General features: G+C 42.7%; 1 non-coding gene across 1 annotated transcript; it reads right to left on the bottom strand.

Annotated features, from left to right (window-relative positions):
• Window positions 1-13528: 13528 nt before the first annotated feature.
• Window positions 13529-13602, bottom strand: Trnat-ugu. The gene has a single exon. It is a non-coding gene; the product is annotated as a tRNA-Thr (tRNA).
• Window positions 13603-25585: the final 11983 nt, after the last annotated feature.

Genomic DNA, 25585 nt, shown 5'->3' with positions numbered 1-25585 from the left:
CTTTCGGTTTCGTTGGGCCACTTGTGTATCCCTTATGACTGCACGAAACAAAACTTTATGCCCCGCCTTGGCTCTTCAACATCGACATTGGACTGTTGATGACTGGAAACATGTTGCCTGATAGGACGAGTCTAGTTTCAGATATGTATGTCTCAGGTAAGGAGACAACCTCATGAATCCATGGACCCTGCATGTCAGCAGGGGACTGTTCAAGATGGTGGAGGCTCTGTAATGGCTTGGGGCGTGATAGTTGGGGTGATATGGGACCCCTGATGGTCTAGATACGACTCTGACAGGTTACACGTACGTAAGCATCCTGGCTGATCACCTGCACCCACTCATGTCCATTGTGCATTACGACGGACTTGTGCAATTCCAGCAGGACAATGCGACAGCCCACACGTCCAGAATTGCTGCAGAGTGGCTCCAGGAACACTCATCTGAGTTTAAACACTTCCGCTGGCCACCAAACTTCCTAGACATGAACACTATTGAACATATCTGGGATGCCTTGGCAACGTGCTGTTCAGAAGAGATTTCCACCCCCTCGTACTATTACGGATTTATGGACATCCTGCAGGTTTCATGGTGTCAGTTCCCTCCAGCACTACTTCAGACATTAGTCGAGTCCATGCCACGTCGTGTTACAGCACTTCTGCATGTTCAGGGGGGTACTACACGATATTAGGCAGGTGTACCAGTTTCTTTGGCTCTTCAGTGTCGTGTAAAACTGTATGCAGAATAAATAAGCCATCATTGTTTTTTTCCCCACAGATTTATAGTAAGCTACTGCTGTGATTCCGTTGTGCATAAAGGGGAGGGGGCGTCGTTATGGGAATTGTGAACGGATGAATGCCACGTAAGCTGCTGCCATGTTTGTGTGCTCATAATCGGCGACGGAATCCGTGCGCCAAAATGTTAGACTGGATTCTTTCTGCTGCTCGGTAAGGCATGAACGAGAAAACGAGAGAAAAAGATTGAAGATGTTATTTCGGCACTGTTCTAATGGTTCGTATCCGTGCTTGGAAGAACTAGGACTACTAACTACTACTTCCCAACATATTTATTCCTTAACGGAATTTGTCATTAATATTTATATCTCTTTTACAAACCAACGGATCAGTTTATGGAATCAATGCTAGAAATATTAATGATCTTTACAAGGATTTAAGTCACTAACTTTGTTCCACAAAAGTGTCCATTATTCAGGAACACACATTTTCAGTAACTTACCACAATCATAAAAAGTTTAACTACTAACGTAGTTCAGGTTAAGAGCAGCCTAGCTGACTTATTGGTGGCCAACACATTCTACTCCATTGATGAATTTCTTAGTAGAACCAAATGTTATGCGTACGGGACCAATGATATTAAATAAGGCGAGTATTAGTACGATCTGATTTCTGTACAAATTCAGTGCAGTAATTCGATGTAGTAAATAAGTGTTGTAAAATTATTTCTCTATTTGCTGTTGCATGGCTACAGTGGCCTAAGAACTATGATACACAAATCAGTGTATTGAACATTTACACGTTTTGTGATAAGTTGTATATTACCTTATAAATGAAAATATCTTTAAGGGTATTTTGACTTTTTCCTCATCCATGAGGACAATTTCACTTGGGTGTTGGAAGATAAATTAGCAGATTTGTTTTATTTGTATACATTTATAGTCTGTTCTCGTTTTTCTGGTATATTCAACATCCTGGAGTATCTCCTCAAAATGGATCTGTCAGAACTAAAATCACTTCTAGAAAAACCTATCTAAACTTGTAACACTTGTATGGATTAGGAGTAGGTTTATTTTAAGTAACTGTGTATCTGCACTTTATGAAATGTGCATTCTGTGTTGTTTGAACTCTTTGATGTATGGAAAGAAAATTAAGAGTTTTGTAATGTACATATGAAAAAAGCAAAAGAATATGTTGAAAATTTATATTATTATAATATGAATATGTTTATGAAAGAAGTATGTTTGTTAAAAGCTGGTTCACGCTTAGGACACTTGTATTTGTAACATGTAAACGCTGTAGGAAAGTCCCTCCGCAACTAAAGTGGCACGGTGCGATATAAAATGTGTGTTTGGCGGTCAAACTGAGCGGCTCCTTTGTGTGAACGGCACGTACTGTGTGGCTAGTCTTAGCACGGTACACCTCGACGGTGCAAAGAGAGGCAATTGGAAGCTGCATTAGAAGGGATTTGCCTCGGAGGCTATTACTTGGTATTGACGGAACAATGGAATGGCTGTAATATGTTGAAAATCCGACGCCAAGAAGAGATTTTGTAGAGCATTCGCACATTAAGAGCAGTGAGTACAGTTAGCCGCCATTTCGCCTGCCACTAATCTTCGCCACTGCTTCACAGACTTCATACATTCAGTTACGTAACGTATATTGGTATGGACCAGTTAATTTGTGTGTTGTTTCAATAATAACCACATAAAACGTCAATTTGTGTTCGAAACTATAATTTCAATCCTGATCACGAACCTAAGCAGGGTCCTCACCTAAGTGCTACTAAAACGAAATATTCTGATTTAACTGGCATTCATATGTTCAAAACTGATTTTTTGTCTAAAGTAGAAGGAGTAGCAAAAGTTAAAATAAGAGTAAAATTTCAATGCTTTGTTTATGGACTATTCCAAGTGAAATTGTTAAGGTAGGAAGTTTAAGTATAAAAATTCAAAGATCAGTCAATAGGAAAGGGAAAACCTTAATTATTTAAAAGCTAAAACCATAAAAGTGAAGTTGGATAGGCTTTTGCTAAAGTATCCTTGGTTTATTATAAACTATAGTTTTGTAGCATTGCAGTGCAATATTGTGTTAATATTATTGCCATGAATACCTGCTTCACAGGCGATTAAAGTACAAGTACACATAAATCTTTAATGAACCGATTTGCGGTAGTACTATTAGAAGTGAAGTTCTGCACATTTTCAATGATAGTGTAATTTTGGTATCCATTATTTACTGTTCCTTTTGATGTTAATTACGCCCAACGTTTCATTTTATTACCTTGCAAAGTAATGTAAGTGAATGATTAGCTTTTAGAGATAGTTTTTACTTGTGCAATAATCAAAGAACCTTGGCTAGTGAAACTACACCAGTTTGTGGGTCCCCATTATATTATTCATGTCAGTCAAAATAGAAGCCCCTCATGTCCAAAATTAGTTCTGCACTTCATGCAGTAATGTTTCAGTATTTTGATTAAGTAATGCTAATGATTGTGGCCGTCGTTAATATGAGCTCAGTGCAATTTTGCTCCCCATAATTTATTCGTGTGTGTGTTATTGGTAACTGCTGTTACACACAGTACAGAGTGCGCTGTGTCAGTTTGTATCCTGTTTGCTATTCAAAGGGAAATCTCAACAAAAGTAACTTCAGTATGTGCCTAATTAGGCTGGCGACCATTCATTTTTTTCATTCCCTTATAATTTCACCACTTCCGTTAACTCCCGATGTTAAGGTACGTTTGGTTTTACTGTTAACTTCACAAAATTCGAAATTATAGTCCGATACCCCTTTCCATTAGACACGCGCACGGTCGAACTTTGAAATCCTCTCAGAGGGTAACATTAGCAACTTTCACGGCACATTAGTATTATAAACTATCTTGATCGCAAATCAGCTACAAAACCGCATCAGCACCGTGGAATACGCATTATTTCCCGCGAACAGAGTGGCAGTTATGAAAGCCGAAGATACATATGATGACTTCTGAGGATGCATATTCGGCCCTCAATGCTAAATCTACAGTTTAGTGGAGTTGCAGACAATGATTGCTAGAAATTCGATATAATTCTGTAATAAATACAAAGCTTCCAGTTTGCTACCCCGTTGTCACAGCCCATAAAAATGTCGAGGAATTCTAGAAAATTACGAACTGTAGTTAACACACGACACTTTTCGCTTGCTTGTCCACGTGGTTGAGCTTGCGGCGTGGCTAACTGTAGAAAACGTTCTGGCTACGCAAAAGCGTCGACTCAGAGACTGATCGCACCCACTAACAAGAAATCTGATGCGGTTTGCGAGCTCACAGCTAGAACCGGCACGCCACAGGACACTGTGTAAGCCAGGACAATACTGGAAAGACCCACCCCACAGTCCCCCGCTAAGATTCAAATAACAAAGACTGTGTGATAGATTTGGAAACAGCTGAAAGAAAGTTGTTCCCACCTACTCGCTCGCATGGCTGTAGACTGTAAGACATGTGTTCCCAATCTCAGTGCTAAATGACTAACAATGGTAAGTGCTCGCTTCGATTTTATATCGTTTAAAGTACGACCTTGTCAAAACTCTGAGAATTTGTTGCCAATCTAATTCTTAAATCAATTTCTTGATCTATTAGGTCTACAACTTTGCTACCGGCGTTCTGCAATAGGTGGCAGTAGTGGAAAGTAGTGGTACAAGTCGTTCGTCACAAGTGTCATACAGTAAGTTAGCCGTTTGAGAACATAACGCCATCAAAATATCAGTCGATTTTTGATTGGATCATAAAGTTATTCTCGACTGAATACGTCAACTTATTAGCCCAATTCTTATCATCCGCGGAAGGTTTTAATTTCCTGCTTTGATATGAAGAAATCTGGCGGCTGAGGCTCATAAAAAGCTAGGTAAGACCTATGATGAGACGCCTGTTAGTGACAGAATGATGATTTTGACGTTGATGACCGGCATGGTTGTGAAAGAGAGAAAGCTTTCGCTGCTACTGCAACTGATGGGAACAATCACAGGAGATATTTATCGAAAGCAATTGATGTGTTTGAGCCGAGCACTGAAAGAAAAACTGCCACACTACAGCGGTAGACATGAAAAAAGATGTTGCAGCATGACAGTGCACGACCCCAAGTCGAAAATTCCGTCAAAACTTACTTGGAATCGTTGAAATGGGAAGCTCTACCCCACCCGCTGTATTCTCCAGATATTCCTCCCTCTGACTGCCACCTTTCTCTATCTATGACACACGACCCAGCTGACTAGCACTTGCGGTCATATGAACAAGCGCAAAATTGGATGGATTCATGGCTCCCCTCAAAAGATGCCCAGTTTATACACTGCGGGATTCGTATGCTGCCCTAAAGCTAGGAGAAAGCAGTGGCCAACGATGGCCAATACTTTGAATGGTAAATTTTTTATAAGTTTTTCACAATAAAGTCTCGAACTTCTAGAAAAAAACGGCGGAAGCAAAGTTGTAGACCTAGTATTTACTTACAAAATTTTCGGTCGAATGCTTATCAAATGATAACTTCCTTGTCGTTGTGCTGTTGCAATGTACTGGCCACTGATGTAAACAGCCGTTACTAGTACATTAAAAAGTTTTATAAACGTTGTTTATCAATTTTAAAGGCCTATGCATCTTTGGAGGGTTTTAAGTGGGCGTGACGGCAAGGTATATTATTTGAGAGAGGGAGGGTGGGGGGGGGGGGGGGGCAACGGTGACAAGCTGTGACCTCCTCCAGACCCGACACCACTATCAACGTATGGCACTGTGCCTCAGAAATTTTTCTAGGTTCACTTGTTAGGTTACATTTCGCTTTGGTTCCTGGCACTGATCTTTTCACGCCTGCTCGTTCATGTACACTACTGGCCGTTACAATTGCTACACCAAGAAGAAATGCAGATGTTAAACGGATATTCATTGGACAAATATATTATACTAGAACTGACATGTGATTACATTTTCACGCAATTTGGGTGCGTAGATCTTGAGAAATCAGTACCCAGAAGAACCACCTCTGGCCGTAATAACGGCCTTGATACGCCTGGGCATTGAGTCAAACAGAGCTTGGATGGCGTGTACAGGTACAGCTGCCCATGCAGCTTCAACACGATACCACAGTTCATTAAGAATAGTGACTGGCGTATTGTGACGAGCCAGTTGCTCGGCCACCATTGCCCAGACGTTTTCAGTTGGTGAGAGATCTGGACAGTGTGCAGGCCAGGGGAGCAGTAGAACATTTTCTGTATCCAGAAAGGCCCGTATAGGGCCTGCAACATGCGGTCGTGCATTATCCTGCTGAAATGTAGGGTTTCGCAGGGATCGAATGAAGGGTAGGGCCACAGGTCGTAACTAATCTGAAATGTAACGTTTGCTGTTCAAAGTGCCTTCAATGCAAACAAGAGGTGACCGAGACGTGTAACCAATGGCACCCCATACCATCACGCCGGGTGATACGCCAGTATGGCGATGACGAATACACACTTCCAATGTGCGTTCACCGCGATGTCGCCAAACACGGATGCGACCATCATGATGCTGTAAACAGAACCTGGATTCACCCGAAAAAATGACGTTTTGCCATTCGTGCACCCAGGTTCGTCGGTGAGTATACTATTGCAGGCGCTCCTGTCTGTGATGCAGCGTCAAGGGTAACCGCAGCCATGGTCTCCGAGCTGATAGTCCATGCTGCTGCAAACGTCGTAGAACTGTTCGTGCAGATGGTTGTTATCTTGCAAACGTCCCCATCTGTTGACTCAGGGATCGAGACGTGGCTGCACGATCCGTTACAGCCATGCGGATAAGATGCCTGTCATCTCGACTGCTAGTGATACGAGGCCGTTGGGATCCAGCACGGCGTTCCGTATTACCCCCCTGAACCAACCGATTCCATATTCTGCTAACAGTCATTGGATCTTGACCAACGCGACCAGCAATGTCGCGATACGATAAACCGCAATCGCGATAGGCTACAATCCGACCTTTATCAAAGTCGGAAACGTGATGGTACGCATTTCTCCTCCTTAGACAAGGCATCACAACGAAGTTTCACCCGGTAACGCCGGTCAACTGCTGTTTGTGTATGATAAATCGGTTGGAAACTCTCCTCATGTCAGCACGTTGTAGGTGTCGCCACCGGCGCCAACCTTGTGTGAATGGTCTGAAAAGCTAATCATTTGCATATCACAGCATCTTCTTCCTGTCGGTTAAATTTAGCGTCTGTTGCACGTCATCTTCGTGGTGTAGCAATTTTAATGGCCAGTAGTGTATTTCTTTCACTGTGAGCAATTTTATTGAGTGCTTATAGACCTTAACTCTTACATCACAGAGAATAATACTGTATTAAATATTACGGCTCTAACTGCAGTTATCAACGACAAATAACAACAAAGATTAAAGAATTACTTCTCCCTGTTCATGTAATGTGTCCCGAGGAAATAATCAAGGCTGATGACACAGCATTCTAATGATGGAATCATTACATCTCAAGTGTCAGGCAGTGACATTCATTGAAATAATCAGTTTGTGTAGCACTCAACGAAATTTAAAAATTATGCGAAATATAATGTGGTATGGAAAACAAAGTCTATTAACCTGTCTTCTCTTAAAAAAAATGATGGTTAAAGTTATCATCGTCTCAATGTGAGAAGAGGTTAAATAATTTAATTCTAGAAAATTACGAACTGTAGTTAACACACGACACTTTTCGCCTGCTTGTGCACGTGGTTGAGCTTGCGTTCCAGCTACGCAAAAGCGTAGACTCGTGGCTGACCGCACCCGCAAACAAGAAATTAATATTAAAAAGCCGACATTTTGTAGGGCATCGATTTTATTGAGTAAATTCAGTAACGGGGCTGCAAGACGCTACGTAAACTACTGGACTGAGTATTGCTTGGTACGTAGCGGCCAGCTCCTTGCCCCACCACGCGCCATTCGCACCATTATTCAGAAACACGCGATGCCAGGGGTCGTGACCGCCGCCTCCACCCGCCCCTGCACAGAAGTGGTTCTACACCCCGCCAGACTGCTTCACTCCGTTGATTTACTCGAAACTTTTGTTGCTGGATCCGTATAATTCTCTGCACTGCTGTACTTGCAAAATCCATATAATCTGCTCCTAAACCACTGGATCGATTTCAACCAAACTTGGTACACATACCCCTTACTGTCAAGCAACAATCGTAACAACCACCTACCTATTATAGCGCAGTAGATACGTTGTCGTAAACAAGAGATGCGTCAAAAACTGCTGCATTTTGCATGCCGTTTAAATTTATTACTTCTATGCTACTAACTCTATCCGCAACACATTTTATAGGCAGTAGCTACATATACCGCTGAATGCGTCTACAAAATTATATCACTCTATGAAACATAGATCAGCAAATATGACGTCATAAACACTGAGATGCGTGAAAAATGCCGCATCATGTTTTAAAATACATGTTTTAATATATTTTAATACATTTATTCTTCACTACTAAAACATTCCTACAGTCGAGCCAACTTCAAGAGATCCTTGACACCTGGCAGCGCTTTTGACAGCTTTCATCTGCGAAGCGCAAACGACAGTAGGCGAAGAAACAAGTTGTTTACAAAAATTGAAAGGAGCGTCGTTGACCGGGAGACCCCTTACTCGCCAGGTCCGGCCGCATTGCTGCAGGTCTTATTACATTCGACGCCACATTGGGCGACCTGCGCGCCGGATGGGGGTGAAATGATGATGAAGACAACACAGCACACAGCCCCTGAGTGGAGAAAATCCCCGACCCAGTCGCGAGTCGAACCCGGGCCCGTAGGACGGCTATCCGTCACGCTGACCACTATTTTTTTTTTTTTTTTTTTCATTTTGTTCGATATAGTTCGTTGCGTTTGGTCTGGGCGGAGATCACAAGACATCCGTTCAAGTTGATCGTTGATTCCTTGACTCCGTTTTTTTTTATTACAGAGAGCACCCAGCCCTCTGACCGAACACGCTGAGCTACCGTGCCGGCGTCACTCAGCTATCGGGGCGGACAAGCCGTTTACAGAGAGACACTGACAAAACCGCGTTGTAGACTGGGGAAGCAGCTGCACGCAGCCTACTGAAACTGTCCAGGATCATCTTGCACCGAGTGTACTGCAGGAGTACGTATAAGGTTTCGTTTCTAACAGAAAATTGGCAAGATGAATACCTGGGTAATGCCGGATTTGTCGGCTAGCCAATCTATGCAAGGGTCGCCAGCCTTGCTTTGTCACACAAGACAGGGTTAAAGTTCACACTGCTCCAGCACCCGTAATTAACATCCCTATAAGTATCTAAATACTTTCAGGAAGATTTCAAGATTCGATCGCTAGGCTCACCCCTGACTGTTTATACACCGCCTCCAACTAATTCCTAGAAACTTCCAACATTAACCTCCACAACAACAAATCGGGAAATCAGTTCATAGTCAATAAGGGCAAAGTCACACAAAAATCACATATATATTTCCACGAAAACAAATAAAATTTATTAACTTTAGCTAAACCTCGCCTAGTCCGTCTCGTTGAGTAAACACTACCGAAAAGGTAGTAATTTGTGGTCTGTGCCCACTGGGCGTGTACATACTCGCTAAACCACAATAACCTCCGAGAAAATCGGAAATGACTAAACCAGAAGTTCATGCCTGTACATAAGAACGCATTTTCGAATTCTCTCTGTTTTCTGTGCAGCAAGAAATAACTTCGTTGATCGCGAGGGATCACTAAGTCCCGACTTTAGAAACACTATACGAAAACTGCAGCTAAACCCCGCCAGGCCTTCCAGCCAAATATTGATTTTGTGAGCTCCAAAAGCGATCCACGAAATTATTTTACACGCAGGTCTTTCTACCATTCAACTTCAGGATCTAAATTTGGTTATTTCAGTTAGTCACTTCCTGCTGCCACTAATAGCACTTCTCCAGGAGGTGCTGTTTCCTCCGCGGTTTTTTCAAAGTTTTTTTCCGAAAAGGTACTGTAAAACGCTCGTCATCGTCGAAAGTCACGAGCTTTTAAGTCAGCGAAGTAGGCTCCGACCATAACCGATTTACAAGGATTAGGGAAAGACTGGTGCATCATCCTCAGGTTGGACAAACCCAGCAGCTAGCTTGGAGGTCGTTGATTCCCGTAGGAGTTAGGGCTTGTTTGTGCATCTACAGTGAAAGGGTCACTGGTCGTCTCGCCCTAGTTATATACATGTTGTGTCTGCTCTTCCTGACGGGTTGAAAAGAACAGACACCATCCTTGCAGCGCAGATGCATAAATCAAACTCCTATGGGATTCAGCGACCGCTACGAGTAGTGAGAATAATGGACTGGGACACTTCGTCAGCAGTGTGTGAGTAAGTTGGAAACCTGGGGTGGTCAAGGACTGTGTCCAGATGGCCGAGGCAGTCAAGGCGACTGTTAGCGAGAAACGTAAAAATCAGGCTTCGAGTCCTGGTCCGGCACAAATTTTCAATTTTCCCCACTGATTTATTCCAGTCCCACTAGCAGCTAATGTCGTTATTCCTTTGGTTAATAAATGTAGGTGTTAGGATGTCTTTTCTGGGAGAATTTGTCTGGAGTGTACTATTGTACAGGAGTGGAAAGTGGGCGATAATCAGTTCAGACAAGAAAACAAGCAGAATGAGATTTTCACTCTGTAGCGGAGTGTGCGCTGATATGAAACTTCCTGGCAGATTAAAACTGTGTGACCGACCGAGACTCGAACTCGGGACCTTTGCCTTTCGCGGGCAAGTGCTCTACCAACTGAGCTACCGAAGCACGACTCTCGCACGGTACTCACAGCTTTACTTCTGCCAGTACCTCGTCTCCTACCTTCCAAACTTTACAGAAGCTCTCCTGCGAACCTTGCAGAACTAGCACTCCTGAAACAAAGGATATTGCGGAGACATGGCTTAGCCACAGCCTGGGGGATGTTTCCAGAATGAGATTTTCACTCTGCAGCGCAGCACTTGCCCGCGAAAGGCAAAGGTCCCGAGTTCGAGTCTCGGTCGGGCACACAGTTTTAATCTGCCAGGAAGTTTCAAGAAAACAAGCTTTTCCAATGTGGTTCTATAGAATAAAGCTGAAGTTAATATGTGTAACAGGGTATCTAATGAGGAGGTATTGGATCGAACTGGGAAGAAAATAAATTTATGACTGAACTCGACTAAAAGAAGAGATCAGTTGATACAACAAGTCTTGAGACATCAAGGAATCGTCATTTTGGTAGTGTCGGGTGGTAAAAATTGAAGAGAGAGATCAAGATCTGACCACAGTCAGCAGGTTCGAAAGGATGTAGGCTGCAGTAGTTATACAGAGATGAAGAGGCATGCACAGGACAGAGTTGTGTGGAGAGCTACGTGAAACTAGTTCAAATAGTTCAAATGGCTCTGAGCACTATGGGACTTAACATCTGAGGTCGTCAGTCCCCTAGAACTTAGAACTACTTAAGCCTAACTAACCTAAGGACATCACACACATCCACTCCCGAGGCAGGATTTGAATCTGCGACCGTAGCGGTCACGCGGTTCCAGACTGAAGCGTCTAAAACCGCTCGGCCACACCGGCCGGCGTGAAATTAGTCTTCGGACTAAAGACCACAACAGAAATTGACAGACGATTCACGTCAATAGTATTACGTGCCTTCGAATCATAAGACATAGCAAAGAGGTCCAAAATTCAATCCAGAAAAATACCGGATAATCCGTTGATCAGCCTCCACCTCACTACTCCTTTTACCACCAGGCGAATTTGAACTTTGTATCTCTAGACTTGAGCTCCACCCTGTGACATCGGTAATAAAAGATGGTATTTATTTCCACTTATCTCTTGTGTTACTCAAATATCCTATGTCCTAGATCCTATCGGTAATTGTTCTACATTCACAAAATCCCAGTCAACGCATCGTATAAAGACACAGCTTCATGAATGACTAAATCTACATACCCTGTATGATCGTCCCATCATGCCATGATACAATGCTTTTTCTGAATAGTACAGTAACCACATCGGCTGAAGCAGTTGAACCATGTACTCAAAAGTTTACTCAGTTTTGACTCTTAGTAAAAACTGCTCAACCTCAAGTTTAAGACCTATTCTCGCATTGGGCAAGATCTCACCGTTTTATTGCTGTTTCCTTCGCTTAGCATTTCGTATGGTACAGTGGTATAACCCTAGAAAAATTTCAGGGCTATAATGCCACCTCCCATGCCATTAACGCATAACATTAACTGTACACGCTCTCCGTCACACTTTTCGCAGGTACTGTTCCTCAAAATAATGTCTTCGTCCTTCCATGACTCCGGTTCCAGAACAAAGTCGAGTTTGGCTGTCTTTTTTTCCTTTAGTTAGCGCTGGACTGACAATGAAACTAGAAATTGTGGGAAGTCAAGAAACCCGATTGGAACATGGTTTGCTTCCCGTCTGTTATAAAGTTAATATGGTTCAACAATATGAGATTAATTAGAATAAAACCTACCAAACACAAAACTTCATGGGTACATTATTCTTGCGTTGTACATACATTGGTTTACGCCAAGAGAAAGAACCAACCAAAATCTCGCTTCTGATATATAATGTCGAACACCGGGCCTGGGACGTTAAGTGCTGCTCTAACAAGGGTTCGTGACTTAGTTACAACACAGACCTACCTTGTGAATCTGCGTACTTGGAAGTCTAGCCGCACATCCTCAACCTATTGACTTTCCTGTCCTTACCTGTGATGCAGTTCTTCCTAAGCTGCGTCCCCTTCTGTGAATGTGACTGAACATGCTTGGAGGCAACAACACTCCGAAAAGAATCAGCACATCATTACAAAAAGAAGAAAGTAATCTGATAAAATCAAATATATTACTTAGGCCTTTCTTATTCCAGTTAAGTTAGTATACATACTTTACAACATTTATGCAAAGCTGACGATAGCACTCATCAGAATGCAAAGCGCTTGCGGGACGGAAACTAATTCCGATTAACAAGACAATTCCGTCTTATCGAATTAGCTTCTCTCACATAACAGTACAATTAATTTGCTGCTCTGCAGCGTGGGACCTCGACACGAACCGCCAGGTTAGTTTTGGATCTGGCAATAGTAGTCACTCGATTTCTCCAAGACACAAAATACGCTAACCACACAGTTGTGACAAGAAGGCCATCAGTGACAATCTACAGGGTGTGCAGAAATGCTGCGACAAACTTTTAGGGGAGATTCGGCATCTCCTAAGGATTGAGAATTGCGTAGCAACCCGTGGCCTCAAACGTTAGGGGTAGGTGGCAGCAGAGGTCGAAGATCGGAAAAGAAACAATAGATGATTCAATGATGACTAACTGAAACCCTCAGCTGCCGGTAGGTGTTGTTGATATAACTCGAGGTGGACAGTTGAAAATGTGTGCCCCGACTGGGACTCGAACCCGGGATCTCCTGCTTACATGGCAGACGCTCTATCCATCTGAGCCACCGAGGACACAGATGAATAGTGCGACTGCAGGGACTCATCCCTTGCACGCTTCCCGTGAGACTCACATTCCCAACTGTCCACAATTCTACATATGTAATGTACCTTACAGACATTTGCCCATTCACTCAATACTCGCGCACGCTTTGCGATTCCCCTAAGAGTTAGGGCAACCTGTGCGCATTCGCACAGACGAAGGTCAATGATTGGGTAGCCTTTAACTATATATATGAAGACACTAACTGTTCTTGAAAGAACAGAATACTGTTGATGATCGTGCAGCTTTTCCCTGGAATAAATGATGACTGACTGAAACCCTCAGCTGCCGATAGGTGTTGCTGATATACCTCGATGTGGACAGCTGAAAATGTGTGCCCCGACCAGGACTCGAACCCGGGACCTCCTGCTTACATGGCAGACGCTCTATCCATCTGAGCCACCGAGGACACAGATGAATAGTGCGTAGAATTGTGGACAGTTGGGAATGTGAGTCTCACGGGAAGCGTGCAAGGGATGAGTCCCTGCAGTCGCACTATTCATCTGTGTCCTCGGTGGTTCAGATGGATAGAGCGTCTGCCATGTAAGCAGGAGATCCCGGGTTCGAGTCCCGGTCGGGGCACACATTTTCAACTGTCCACATCGAGGTATATCAACAACACCTATCGGCAGCTGAGGGTTTCAGTTAGTCATCATTTATTCCAAGGAAAAGCTGCACGGTCATCAACAGTATTCTGTTCTATCAAGAACAGTTACTGTCTTCATATATATAAATAGATGATTCATTTACAACACATATTGGAAAATGAGTACACGTGGTGTACAACATGAATACAGCTATAATGTTACAACAGATGCTCGAAGTTTACACCATCAGACGCCACAAATGACTCACAACGGCGGAATATTGACTGCCAGACATGCTCGAACACTTCGGGAGTTTCTTTGATTTTAGCAGTTGCGCAGTCGATTCTTGCAATGAGATCCATTTCAGACTCCACAGGATCGTGAAACATGAGAGATTTTCACGGCTCCACACAGAAAGAAATCACGGCCCAGTAAATTCACGTTCCCCTCCTAAATTCTCGTGTACAGTAGCGCCTAGTAGTAAACGACGGCCATGGGTTGCTATGCGGTTTTCAAATGGCTCTGAGCACTATGCGACTTAACTTCTCAGGTCATCAGTCGCCTAGAACTTAGAACTAATTAAACCTAACTAACCTAAGGACATCACACACACCCATTCCCGAGGCAGGATTCTAACCTGCGACCGTAGCGGTCGCTCGGTTCCAGACTGTAGCGCCTAGAACCGCACGGCCACTCCGGCCGGCTATGCGGTTTTCAATCCTTATCATGCGCCCCAACTCTCTTAAAAGTTTGTTACTACGTTTATAGGACGCCCAGTGTAGCACCAATGAGCCTTCACTCAACTAGATAATCAGCATCGTCCAGTTTTTTTGAATGACGACGTATTGTGTGCCATAGACTTTGTTCAATTAACTTAACTCTGTCTAAGGATGTAGTTACTGCCACCAGCAAAAGTATGTTCTGAAGCACCAATTAAAAGCACTGCCTACACGACTGTACGTACTCAGACGTGATCAACACCAACTGAACAAATACAAAGCCTATAATGTAACTAAGGTGGACTTCTATCTGAAATAAGTCCATCCTCATCCGAGTCCCAACACGTTCTCCGCACAGTGGTCTGTCACACGTATTTATAACTTGTGGGGCTTCTGTGACGTCAGACAAGCCACTAACTAATAACTTTCCAATCAAAAGTGTTGTGTCCTATAAAGGTTCCTCCAGCGGAAGATTTTCCGGAACACTATCTGAAGTAATATTCTTCCTTCATTCTTTATGCTTTTTGGGCAAATTTTTTCTTTCCTCGGTCGTCCGTACCTTGGACTTGTCCAGCAGCTTGTTGATGAGGGGTACCTGCACTCTCAACCTGCGTCTAACTTTTAGGTTGTGCCCTCCACGTCGGCTTCCCGAAAACCTTCCTTCGCTGTACTCTACTCCCCACCAGGATGACTTGGTGTCCAGGGTGCTCTGTCGCCCGAACTCGCGACAGCGGTTGTCTTTGGCTTCTGCTTGCTGCCACGAATTCTGATTTCAGTTCTTAATTAAAATCAAAATATCTCGTGATCAATAGCTCTGATGACCACACGGTTTTCACCAAACGCTCTTAAATAAACGATTGGATCCATAGAGCTTCCGTTCTAACCCACTTCTCTAATTACTCCCTTCTTATGCTTACATAAACGAGAACATCAGCAATGAGCGAGGTCAGTGATTATACCTATCACTGCCACATCTCACATTCATGTCCATTAGGATTTCTGTGGATTTCCAAGATGACTCGTTTCACATCATAGCGAGAGATCGCAGTTATGATCCACAGGAACTGCAACTAACTCACTCACTTTAGGTGAATACTACGGGTTGTTCAAAAAGTCTCTCCGCAGTGCCGTATGATTGTTAGCCGCGCGTGCCGTATGATTGTTCGCCTGCCTGGGTTGCTTGCCTTCAAGTGGTCCCTCCCAGCATTCCACTGTTTCATTTATCTCAGCCAGCATCAGTAGTATCGTTGGTGTGTGTCGTTACGTGTTGACTTGAACGTAGTTTAGTTCCTTTGTTAGTTTGTTTCGTTTTTGTAACTATTAAAATGCTAACCATTGAAGAACAAGTATTTTTAGTTGAACAAGTGTTCAAAGCTGGCGGTAAATACACAGTTTCACTTCGTCAAACATTTAATTCAGTTTTCCCGGAGACAACACTCGCACATCGCGATACTACGCGAGATTTGATTAACAAATTTCGAACTACGGGTTCAGTGACAGATGCACCGAGAAGTGGTCGTCCTAGCGTTTTGTCTGAGGATAAACTACTCGATATTTCCGATAAAATGTCTATGAGTCCGAACAAGTCAGTAAGAAAACTCGCCCAGGAAATCGATATTGGTGTCGGAACGGCCCACACAGCTGTAAGGAAAAAATTAGAACTTTTCCCACATAAAGTGACAGTCGTGCAAGAACTGAAAAATACTGATCATGGCAAGAGACTGCATTATTGTCAATGGTTCAAAAATTTTGTTCAACAAAATGGAAGGGATGTTCTTAATGAAACGTTTTCAGTGGTTAGGCGTGGTTTCATTTACCCGGGTTCATGAACTCGCAAAATTCTCGTATGTGGAGTACTGCAAATCCATTGTGTATTCATGAGGAACCACTTCATTCTGTGAAAATAGGAGTTTGGATTGCAATCTCTAGATGTCGGATTGTGGGCCCCATATTTTTCAACGAAACAATAAACTGACAACGATACTGCAGTGATATTCTGTACCCATTCACAGGAGAACTTGTCTTAAGTGAAATACTGAACGGTTATTTGCAACAAGATGGTGCAACCGCGCATACAGCTCGCGTTTCGATGTCACTGTTTGATGATGTTTTTGGTGATCGCATAATTTCACAGGGACTTCGCCCTCTACGATCGTCTGACCTAACACCACCTGACTTTTTCTTCTGGGCTGCAGCGAAAGCAACTGTCTATAAAAAACGTCCAAAATCCATCGATGAATTGAAAACTGCAATACCCACTTTCACTGCTTCTGTTACAGAAGAAATGTTAGAGCTTGTGTTTGGAAACATGATTAGACGCGTTGAATTGTGTATTCAACAACTGAGGGGACACTTTCAACATTTAATATGAAAAGTTGTAAGTAAAAATGAAAATTCAATAAATTAATAACTTGCATTTCACTGAGTTTCATTTCGGTATATTCACTGCGGCATACGGCACGCGCGGCTATCATACGGCACTGCGGAGATACTTTTTGAACACCCCGTATAACGATTTGTTCGACCAGACCACGACCTAACTCATTCCATGTTCTTCTGCACTGATCTGTTGCTCATTGAGTATGCTCTTGGCGAATTGTAGAATTATAATTCTTTTTCTTTTCATTTTTAAATTGAGCTTTCGGAATATTTTGCATGGAGACCACAGGCTGGACTGCGAGTGATCAGTGTTTCGGTAGACATATGCATCTACACACATGCTCTGCACGGCAGAGGGTACTTATCACTTGCACACACGTCAGGGTTTCTTCCTCTTCCATGGAACGTGGGCCAATGACTGCCTAAATGTATCTGTGCGTGCTGTATTTGGTCTAATCTTATCCCTACTACAACGAAACCTAGGGAGCTGAAATATATTTCTAGATTCTCCATTTAATCCTAGTTTTTGAAGCTTTGTGAGCAGCTTATCTGAGATACTTGGCGTCTTTCTTCAAGCGTCTTTCAATTCAGGTTTTTCAGCATTTTAGTGACGTCTTGCAATGGTTCATACAAATCTTTGACTATTTTCTCCGCCATTCTTTGTTTACGTTCAAAATCTCTTGTTAGTTCTATTTCGCGCAGATCCCAGACACTTGAGCAATAATCTAAGATGGGACGCACGCGTGTTTTGTAAGTAGTCTTGTTTGTAGACTCACTGCATTTTCCCAGTAACCCACAAACGAACCAAATTCTTCCACCTCCTTTACCTAAAACTGTATCTATGTGATCATTCCGTTTCATATTCCTAGCAATTGTTGTACTCAGATAGTTTTTTAGTTGATCAGTTCCTGTTGTGAATCACTGATACTGTAGTCATAGGGTATTACTTTTCTGGACTCTGTGAAGTGCAGAATTTACCTTTTTGTGCATTTAAAGCAAGTTGAGAATCTTTGTACGGTTTTAAAATTTCGGCAGATTTTTCAGATTATTGACAACTACATTATATGCTCAATGTCTGAGGTCTGCGAGGTCATTAATACAATAGCTACAGTACAGAAGACAGCTTAGTTCTACGCAGGTCACAATATATCTGAACGTAGAACATGGTCTAAGATTCTGATACTGATTAATGTAGTTGATAATGAGCACTAATACTATGAATTAGTGTAGCTGTCCTTCTTTTCCTTTCAGTATTACAGTTCTGATCGCTTCCTGCTGCTGATTATAGGTTTGAGGAGGCTAAGCATCTAATGTCATGAGTCTCTTATTGAATCCCCAGGACGGAATCAGTGTACCTGATCTGTCTGTCAAGGGAGTGAAAGTTTTCTAAATGTTTGCGTAGCGTGGATGTGACGCGGAACGTGGCTAACCAGCCCGGTGTTTACCTACTGGAATGTGGGAAATCGGCTAAAAACCTTACAAAAGCTGGCCGACCCTCGTACTTAATCCGCCGGGTGAGTTCGAACCGTGGCCGGCGCGTCTCCCCATCCCGGAGGGGGGCGCTAGAACGCGCACGGCTATCCGGGCAGATTTCTGAAGCCTTGAAAGCCATCGCCAGTTTAGTGTCACATTATAAATTTTACAAACGGCATACGTTACACGGAGGAATCAAGAAGTGCCAGTTGCTACCCAAAAGGTCTAGGGATTAAGAATCAATTAAAACCTTTATCAACAAACAGAAATGGCAACAGCAACAAAAAGAAAAAAGAGAGAGAAGTGTCAGGACATTTTTTTAAAAAAAGGTCACTAGCGATGTAATAATAAGAAAAATAAAAGGACACCAGCGTAACGGAGGTTATAAAACATATCTGAAGAGGGGTCACGAAAGAAAATATAGTCACGCTGAAAATCTGAACTATTATTCCAGGAAAAGGGAAAAAGAAATCATAGGGCTGAAAATGATACTTGTTCCTCACACAGTCTTGGTAAAAAGAAGAACTTTGTAATAAGATATTCGTCTCCTATACATGTGTCAAGTGTGTTCTCACTTACCTGTATATAGCTTCCTATGACGATGTTCAGAAGAGGCAACAGCATGTTGTGAAATACGACATAAATTTCCGTAGACGTTAAAAGTTGACATTAAGCGCTGCAGATCTGACTGAAAAAGCTACAGTAGATTCTGAAACCTTTCTGACGTTAGAAGCCATAAGACCCTAGCCCAAGCTTCACTTCATGGTCTGACAGATTGCTTTACTAAGGTGTGACGTAAGAAGTGCAGTGACGGCAGAGAACAGGTAGCACAGTGAGTACTATTTCCGTGAGAAACTGCGTCAGTTTAGTAGTCAGATAATCTGATTGGCTGTCACAAGAGACAGCGCGTCAGATCTGTAATTTTCACTTTTTAATGTTTCGTAGAGTTTAGCTCAGATCTAACTGCATCACGCTAATTACCCTCCGAATAGCAGACTATCAACCATTCACTTCAGACGTAATTTTAATAACAACTTTCATAACTTTAGAATAGTGATATTCAGAAGGAGCAGATCGTGCATCTTCAGCTCCAGCCAAAACTGCGGACCGAGTGAAATGATTGTGCTGAGTACCTGAGTTCGGTATGAGGGGTCATACAGAATAGTTCGGAATGGATGGGCTGCGCCATTAAGATCTCTGTCGCGTACCGTACAGAATCGTCTTAAATAATCGCTTCTCTGCGTACAATACACAGAAAATTAGGGTAGAGAATGTGTGTATAATTTTTTGCAATGTATGTAACGTACCAGAATAAGTGCTGCAAACATGAACTGAATGTCATACATATGTAGAGGTTAAAGAAAAGTCTCTGGCATCCCTGACTGAAATCAGACTGAGTACTTTATAGCGTTCTTACTAGTAAATCTTACAGCCTGACCGCGAGAACAACGGACTTGCGACCTAAGTCTGCGCAGGGACAAGAACATTTTTAAAACAGAACAGGTTGGTGAACAACTGCAGAATCTCAGTTTTCAGCCTTAATGCGCTGGAGTGGAAGCAGTCCTCTCGCATGTCCCACATCGCCGGTGCAAATGGGTACAGCCAGGCGTTATCTGTGGTGAAACAGAAGAGGAAATGAAGGTATGAATGTGTAGAGCGCATGCTGCCCTGGACAATGACGGCATTCGTCACATTAGGTTGCTACAAGTGTTAAGTTCTTTCTGAACTCGTTTATTACTTTCATCGAATCGCCGGAATTCGCATTATTTTTGTACATCATCATCATTAATTTCAACGTAGTTACGACTCAAACAAAACGGCGGCTAGACTATAGAATACATGAACAGCTTCGAACAAGAATGTTGACAGAGAAAAATGTTGTGTTTGGCTGTTTCCAGCATATACCTCACCACGAAGCGTCAGCTGTTACATGACGATATGGACTTAGACATAAGAAACAGTTAACTTTTTAATTTTTTTTTTGAAAGTTTTAAACTTTGCGCCTGATCTGTTTCTAGCGTATCCTCTATGAAGCGTAGCGTTCAGCAGAAATACGTTCGTGGCTTCCGACTGAAACAAAATCAGGGCGTTGGAAATTGACTTGTTAGCATATTGCAAGTTAAAAATAATTTATTGAAACGTCGGTGTGGTAACTCTTTCTCGTTAAACACCAAATATCATTAATAATGAATTTTTGTGATGACGTTTACAAGATTTACCTTGAGATTCCATCTGGAGATGACCTCATTGTCAGATCGACATTTCCAACGTCACTGGCGTACTGGCAGTGGCAAAGGGTGCTGATTCATTCTCGAGGGTTGTCGGAAGATGAAGGCCATATCTGTTATCTCGAACCAGCACAGGATAAAGTACTGAAACAAATACAGCAATGAATGGAGTGGATCCGTAAGTGACCATAATTCTTGCGCTGTCAGCGAAGAGGTTACCCGAGTATCGACCTTTGACAGGAGTATCAACTGGCAGACATGCGAGAGGGCAAGTACTCTCTCTGTCTCCCCCCCCCCCCTCTCTCTCTCTCTCTCTCTCTCTCTCTCTCTCTCTCTCTCTCTCTCTCTCTCACACACACACACACACACACACACACACACACACACACACACACACAACACACGTAAATCCACGCATACAATCATCGTTGCTCTTCGCCAAGCTCAATTCAGTCCGACTTCCTGAAACTATCAAGACAGAGAAGCAGCATTAAAAACTTTCTATGTGTAAAAACGTGGGAAAACGTAAGTATTATTGGACAAAGTGGCAGACCTGTGCCAACGTGAATAATTTATGTATTCTACGACGCTATGGAGACTAATATAGGAGCATATTTTTCAGCTCTTCTATAAATAAATCTAAGTTCTTATATTTTTTGTTCCTACAGGCAATGCACTGAATATTATTGTACCGTCACCTAGCATACTTTTCTGGTTCAGGGCCTTGCTACGTATTTCTCTACGTTCATCATTCCTCTTTATAGTTTCAATCGTAAACTTGACGGTTTAATACCGAAAATTCCTCTTATGATTTTAGGTAACCAACACATTCGTGCATATACAATGCTGGAAAATACAACATCATAAATTCTTTAAAAATGATCCTCCATTATTCTCTAATGATAACCCCTTTCATTTCTCTTGTTTATTTTAAAACATTGTTTTGCAAATTTTGAATTTATAGAAAAAAATCAGACAGTACAACAACAGATTCTGTACATTTGCACAGTCAGCGCACTGTACTGTTCCAGTATTGCAGGAGTCTGCAAGCATTCTTTTTTTCCCCATCGTAAGCGATAACTGTAAAATATTTGTTCAGTGAGACAGCCCCAAAAGTCTAGCAATATATTACTTCCAGCTTTTGTTCCTACATCTCCTAACCTCATTTCTGAAGCACCTTCCTGAGTCTTCTGTTATCACATAAACTTTCTGCAGTAAACCAGCTTCACTGCGTCCTTTAATAACATGCTAGTATCACCTGCGAGCAATTATGGCAGTGTTGCTGATAAGTGGAATGATAAATCATTTATAAAAATCAAGAATAGTGGAGGGTCTAACAGTCTACCACTTACATGTGGTAGTGGGGAAGGCAGAAACCAAACTGAGGTTTTTCGAAAACGTGCTGAAGAGATACATTCAAACACGAAAGTGATCTGTTTCAACACCCACCTTCGACCAATAACTGGGTATTTTTTGTCTGTTTGAGAATCTTAACAGGGTGGATTGGCGCAAGAGATAGAGAAGATCCAAAGATGCACTATACAGTTCGTACGATTAGCTCGAGAGCGTCATAGATACAATCAATAAATTTTAACGCCGTTGTATATTACAGAGTACCTTACTGACAAACGACCGACAGCTTAGGTGTCAATAATCGTTGGTTTCCTCCTACCATAATGTCGGTGAGAGTAAAATTAAAGACACTTGAGCGCATTTCTTAAATTGAGGGCGCTTTAACACGTAACAGCGTGTGTTTCACAGGAGACATTACTTCTCTTGTGAAAGAATAGGCCTCCTGTTCGAGATATTAACATTACAAGTCATGCGACAAGCCATATTTAAGCCCCAAGCATTCATACAATGAAGATGAGGGCAACATTGAGTTCTACAATCTACTCCCATTAATGCAAGAAAAGAGTAAAATAGGGGACAGTGATTGGTATCGCAGCCTATCAGAGACAGGTGGTCATAAAAATTTGGTCAAAAATATAGAGATGGTTAATGGAAGAAAATACCCTGCGTATTTTTACACCTATTGGGTACATAATTTCACGCTCTGCAAAATGCATAGCGACGTTAACTGAGAGCTATGAGACGCGAACACCGGACGAAGACAATGGCAACAGACCTAATGATTCATTTTTAAAATAACGATAAACTTTACACGGTCTTCGCCACAGGATTCAAGAGCTAATATATAATCAAATTAGAAGAAAGGGGACTCATACTGTCTAATGTTTCGGACAAAGTTTACACATGGAGGCAGCTCTTAAGGGACAAAGCACACGCCATCAAGTTTAAACTTAATATGCAAAGTTAAATACTTGATTCAAAAAGAAAAGGGTTCACGAAATGTTTCCCTAATATAAAATCTGAAATAAAATGAATTAAGCACATCTAAAATTTACACTTCTACATTCAAATTCCTCGCTTCCTGAACTAGACAAGAAACCTCAGGAGCGCACCTCTGTCCACCTACCAATTCGCCGCATGGATGACGAACAATCTACGAGGCCAAAACTTTCTATTTTGAACAGATGGAGGGGAGGAGATCCTATTACGTGTGACCAACCGCTCCCCAGTTTATCTTTGACACTGCTCAGTGCTTTTCCGTTCTCTAGTAGTCTTCTCCCCCAGGTTAAGTTGGTAAGGTCTATTCACTACTAGATCAACACTGGTTGCTGGTGGGAAGTCTAGATACGACTCTGACAGGTGACACGTACCTAAGCATCCTGTCTGATCGCCTGCATCCATTCATGTCCATTGTGCATTACGACGGACTTGGGTAATTCCAGCAGGACAATCCGACACCCCAGACGTCCAGAACTGCTGCAGAGTGGCTCCAGGAACACTCATCTGAGTTGAAACACTTCCGCTGGCCATCAAACTTCCCAGACATGAATATTACTGCGCATATCTGGGATGCCTTGGCAACGTGCTGTTCAGAAGAGATCCCCCCCCCCCCTCCCCCTCTCCCCGCCGGTACTCTCCTGCAGGATTCGCAGGATTCATAGTGCCAGTTCCCTCCAGCACTACTTCAGACATTAGTCGAGTCCATGCCACGTCGTGTTACAGCACTTCTGCGTGTTCGAGGGGGCCCTACACGATATTAGGCAGGTGTACCAATTTCTTTGGCTCTTCATTGTAGATCTGTCGTGTAAAACTGTATGCAGAATAAATAATCCAATATGGGTTTTCTTTTCCACAGATACATAGTAAGCTACTGCTGTGATTCCGTTGTGCATAAAGGGGAGGGTGCGTTGTTATGGGAATTGTGGACGGATGAATGACACGTAAACTTCTGGCATGTTTGTGTGCTCATAATCGCCAACGGAATCCGTGCGCCACAGTGTTAGACCGGATACTTTGTGTTTCCCGGTAAGGCCTGAACGAGAAAACAAGATAAAAAGATTGAAGATCCTATTTCGGCACTGTTATTCAAACAGTACGTCAGCACCCAAGTAAAGAGGTTTCACGGCGCTTATTTCGTATTAATCGAGATTAATGATTATTATTTAATTTCACATACTTTAGCAGTATCGGTATCAAAAAGATTCAGCCCACTTGACAAGACTGTCTTCTACATGGATGAAGATGGAAACTTGGAGTAGATTTCGATTTACGCGACGAAACTAAAAATTTACCTAAGTGCCAGATGTCAACTGCCGATTTATTAGGCTGTCAGAAAGTCTGCCTGATGCAGATAGCTCGCTCGCAACCTCGTTAGTTACCCAGCATGCGTTGGGCAAGATGGCGGTTACATAGCAACAAAAGAGGTTTTGCGTTCTCCGTTTCAAGAGGCGGAATTCAGTTACAACTGTGCAGCGTAATTTTCGTCGAGAGTGTGCCATCGGCGGCTCAAAGCATTCCACGTTGGCACCAGCAGCTACAAGGCAGTGCTTATTTAAGTAAGGGGAAATACAGAGGTCGTCTCCGTGTGTTCGTTCAACATGTACATCACTTCCAACAGACTTTTATGCGTAGTCGACTAAAGGACACAACTATCCACCATCAACATCATCGCCCAGCAAATGAGTGGTGCGTATTTGAGTATAAAAGTCTACATTACGCCTAGCACACCATAGCAGTTTACGAGGAACTCCTTGTGTGTGGCCGGCCGTTGTGGCTGAGCGGTTCTAGGCGCTTCAGTCCGGAAACGCGCGACTGCTACGGTCGCAGGTTCGAATCCTGCCGCGGGCATGGATGTACGTGATGTCCCTAGGTTAGTTAGGTTTAAGTAGTTCTAAGTTCTAGAGGACTTATGACCTCAGATGTTAAGTCCTATAGTGCTCAGAGCCATTTGAACCATTTGAACCCTGTGTGTGAGGCCCCAAAAGCCCGATGATGTTAACGGCATTCGACTCTCCACTTATTGTCTACGGAACGTAGCTGAACTGCTTAGTCGACAAGTAACTCACAACAGAGCTACAGTGCTAGTGGTGTTGGCACAAAGCGGAGCCATGACAACAAATGAAACGAAACAAACATTGCGTTATGTCTACAACATTTGCCGAAGTTGACATTTGCTCAGAAAGGGACCCAAGGCAGATGGAATATTAGCGTTTCTGCAAGATACGTCAGTGGAATGTGTGGTGTCGTATACGCTGGATATGCTGACAGTGTACTTAAGGAATACAGTAACGACGATTCGTGCTTAACAAGTGAAAGCGATATTGAAACAGGTATCGTCCCATGTAGCTCACGATTCTTGTCGGACAGGGAGCCACAAATCCCGTCTGCAATGAAACGTACTATGGGGCAATCGGTGTCTAAGGAGCGGGTACTAAACATTATTACGTACATGGAAGATAATGAGCAGTATAGTAAAACAAAAACAAGTATGAAGAGATTTCGAAAATGTCCGCAGCAATATGACCGCTTAGTGCATAAGAAAAACTACAAATATTCAAGAGAGGACAAGGCGCACTTATTACAAAAACTAGTGTTTGCGCGTTTCAAGGGTGCTCAATATAATTTACATGATGTGCATGATCGTGAAGTACTAC

This window comes from Schistocerca americana, chromosome 2, assembly GCF_021461395.2.
Source record: "Schistocerca americana isolate TAMUIC-IGC-003095 chromosome 2, iqSchAmer2.1, whole genome shotgun sequence".
NCBI lineage: Eukaryota > Metazoa > Arthropoda > Insecta > Orthoptera > Acrididae > Schistocerca > Schistocerca americana.
Note: the sequence above shows the minus strand (reverse complement) of the source record. Positions and strands in the feature narration are given on the sequence as shown.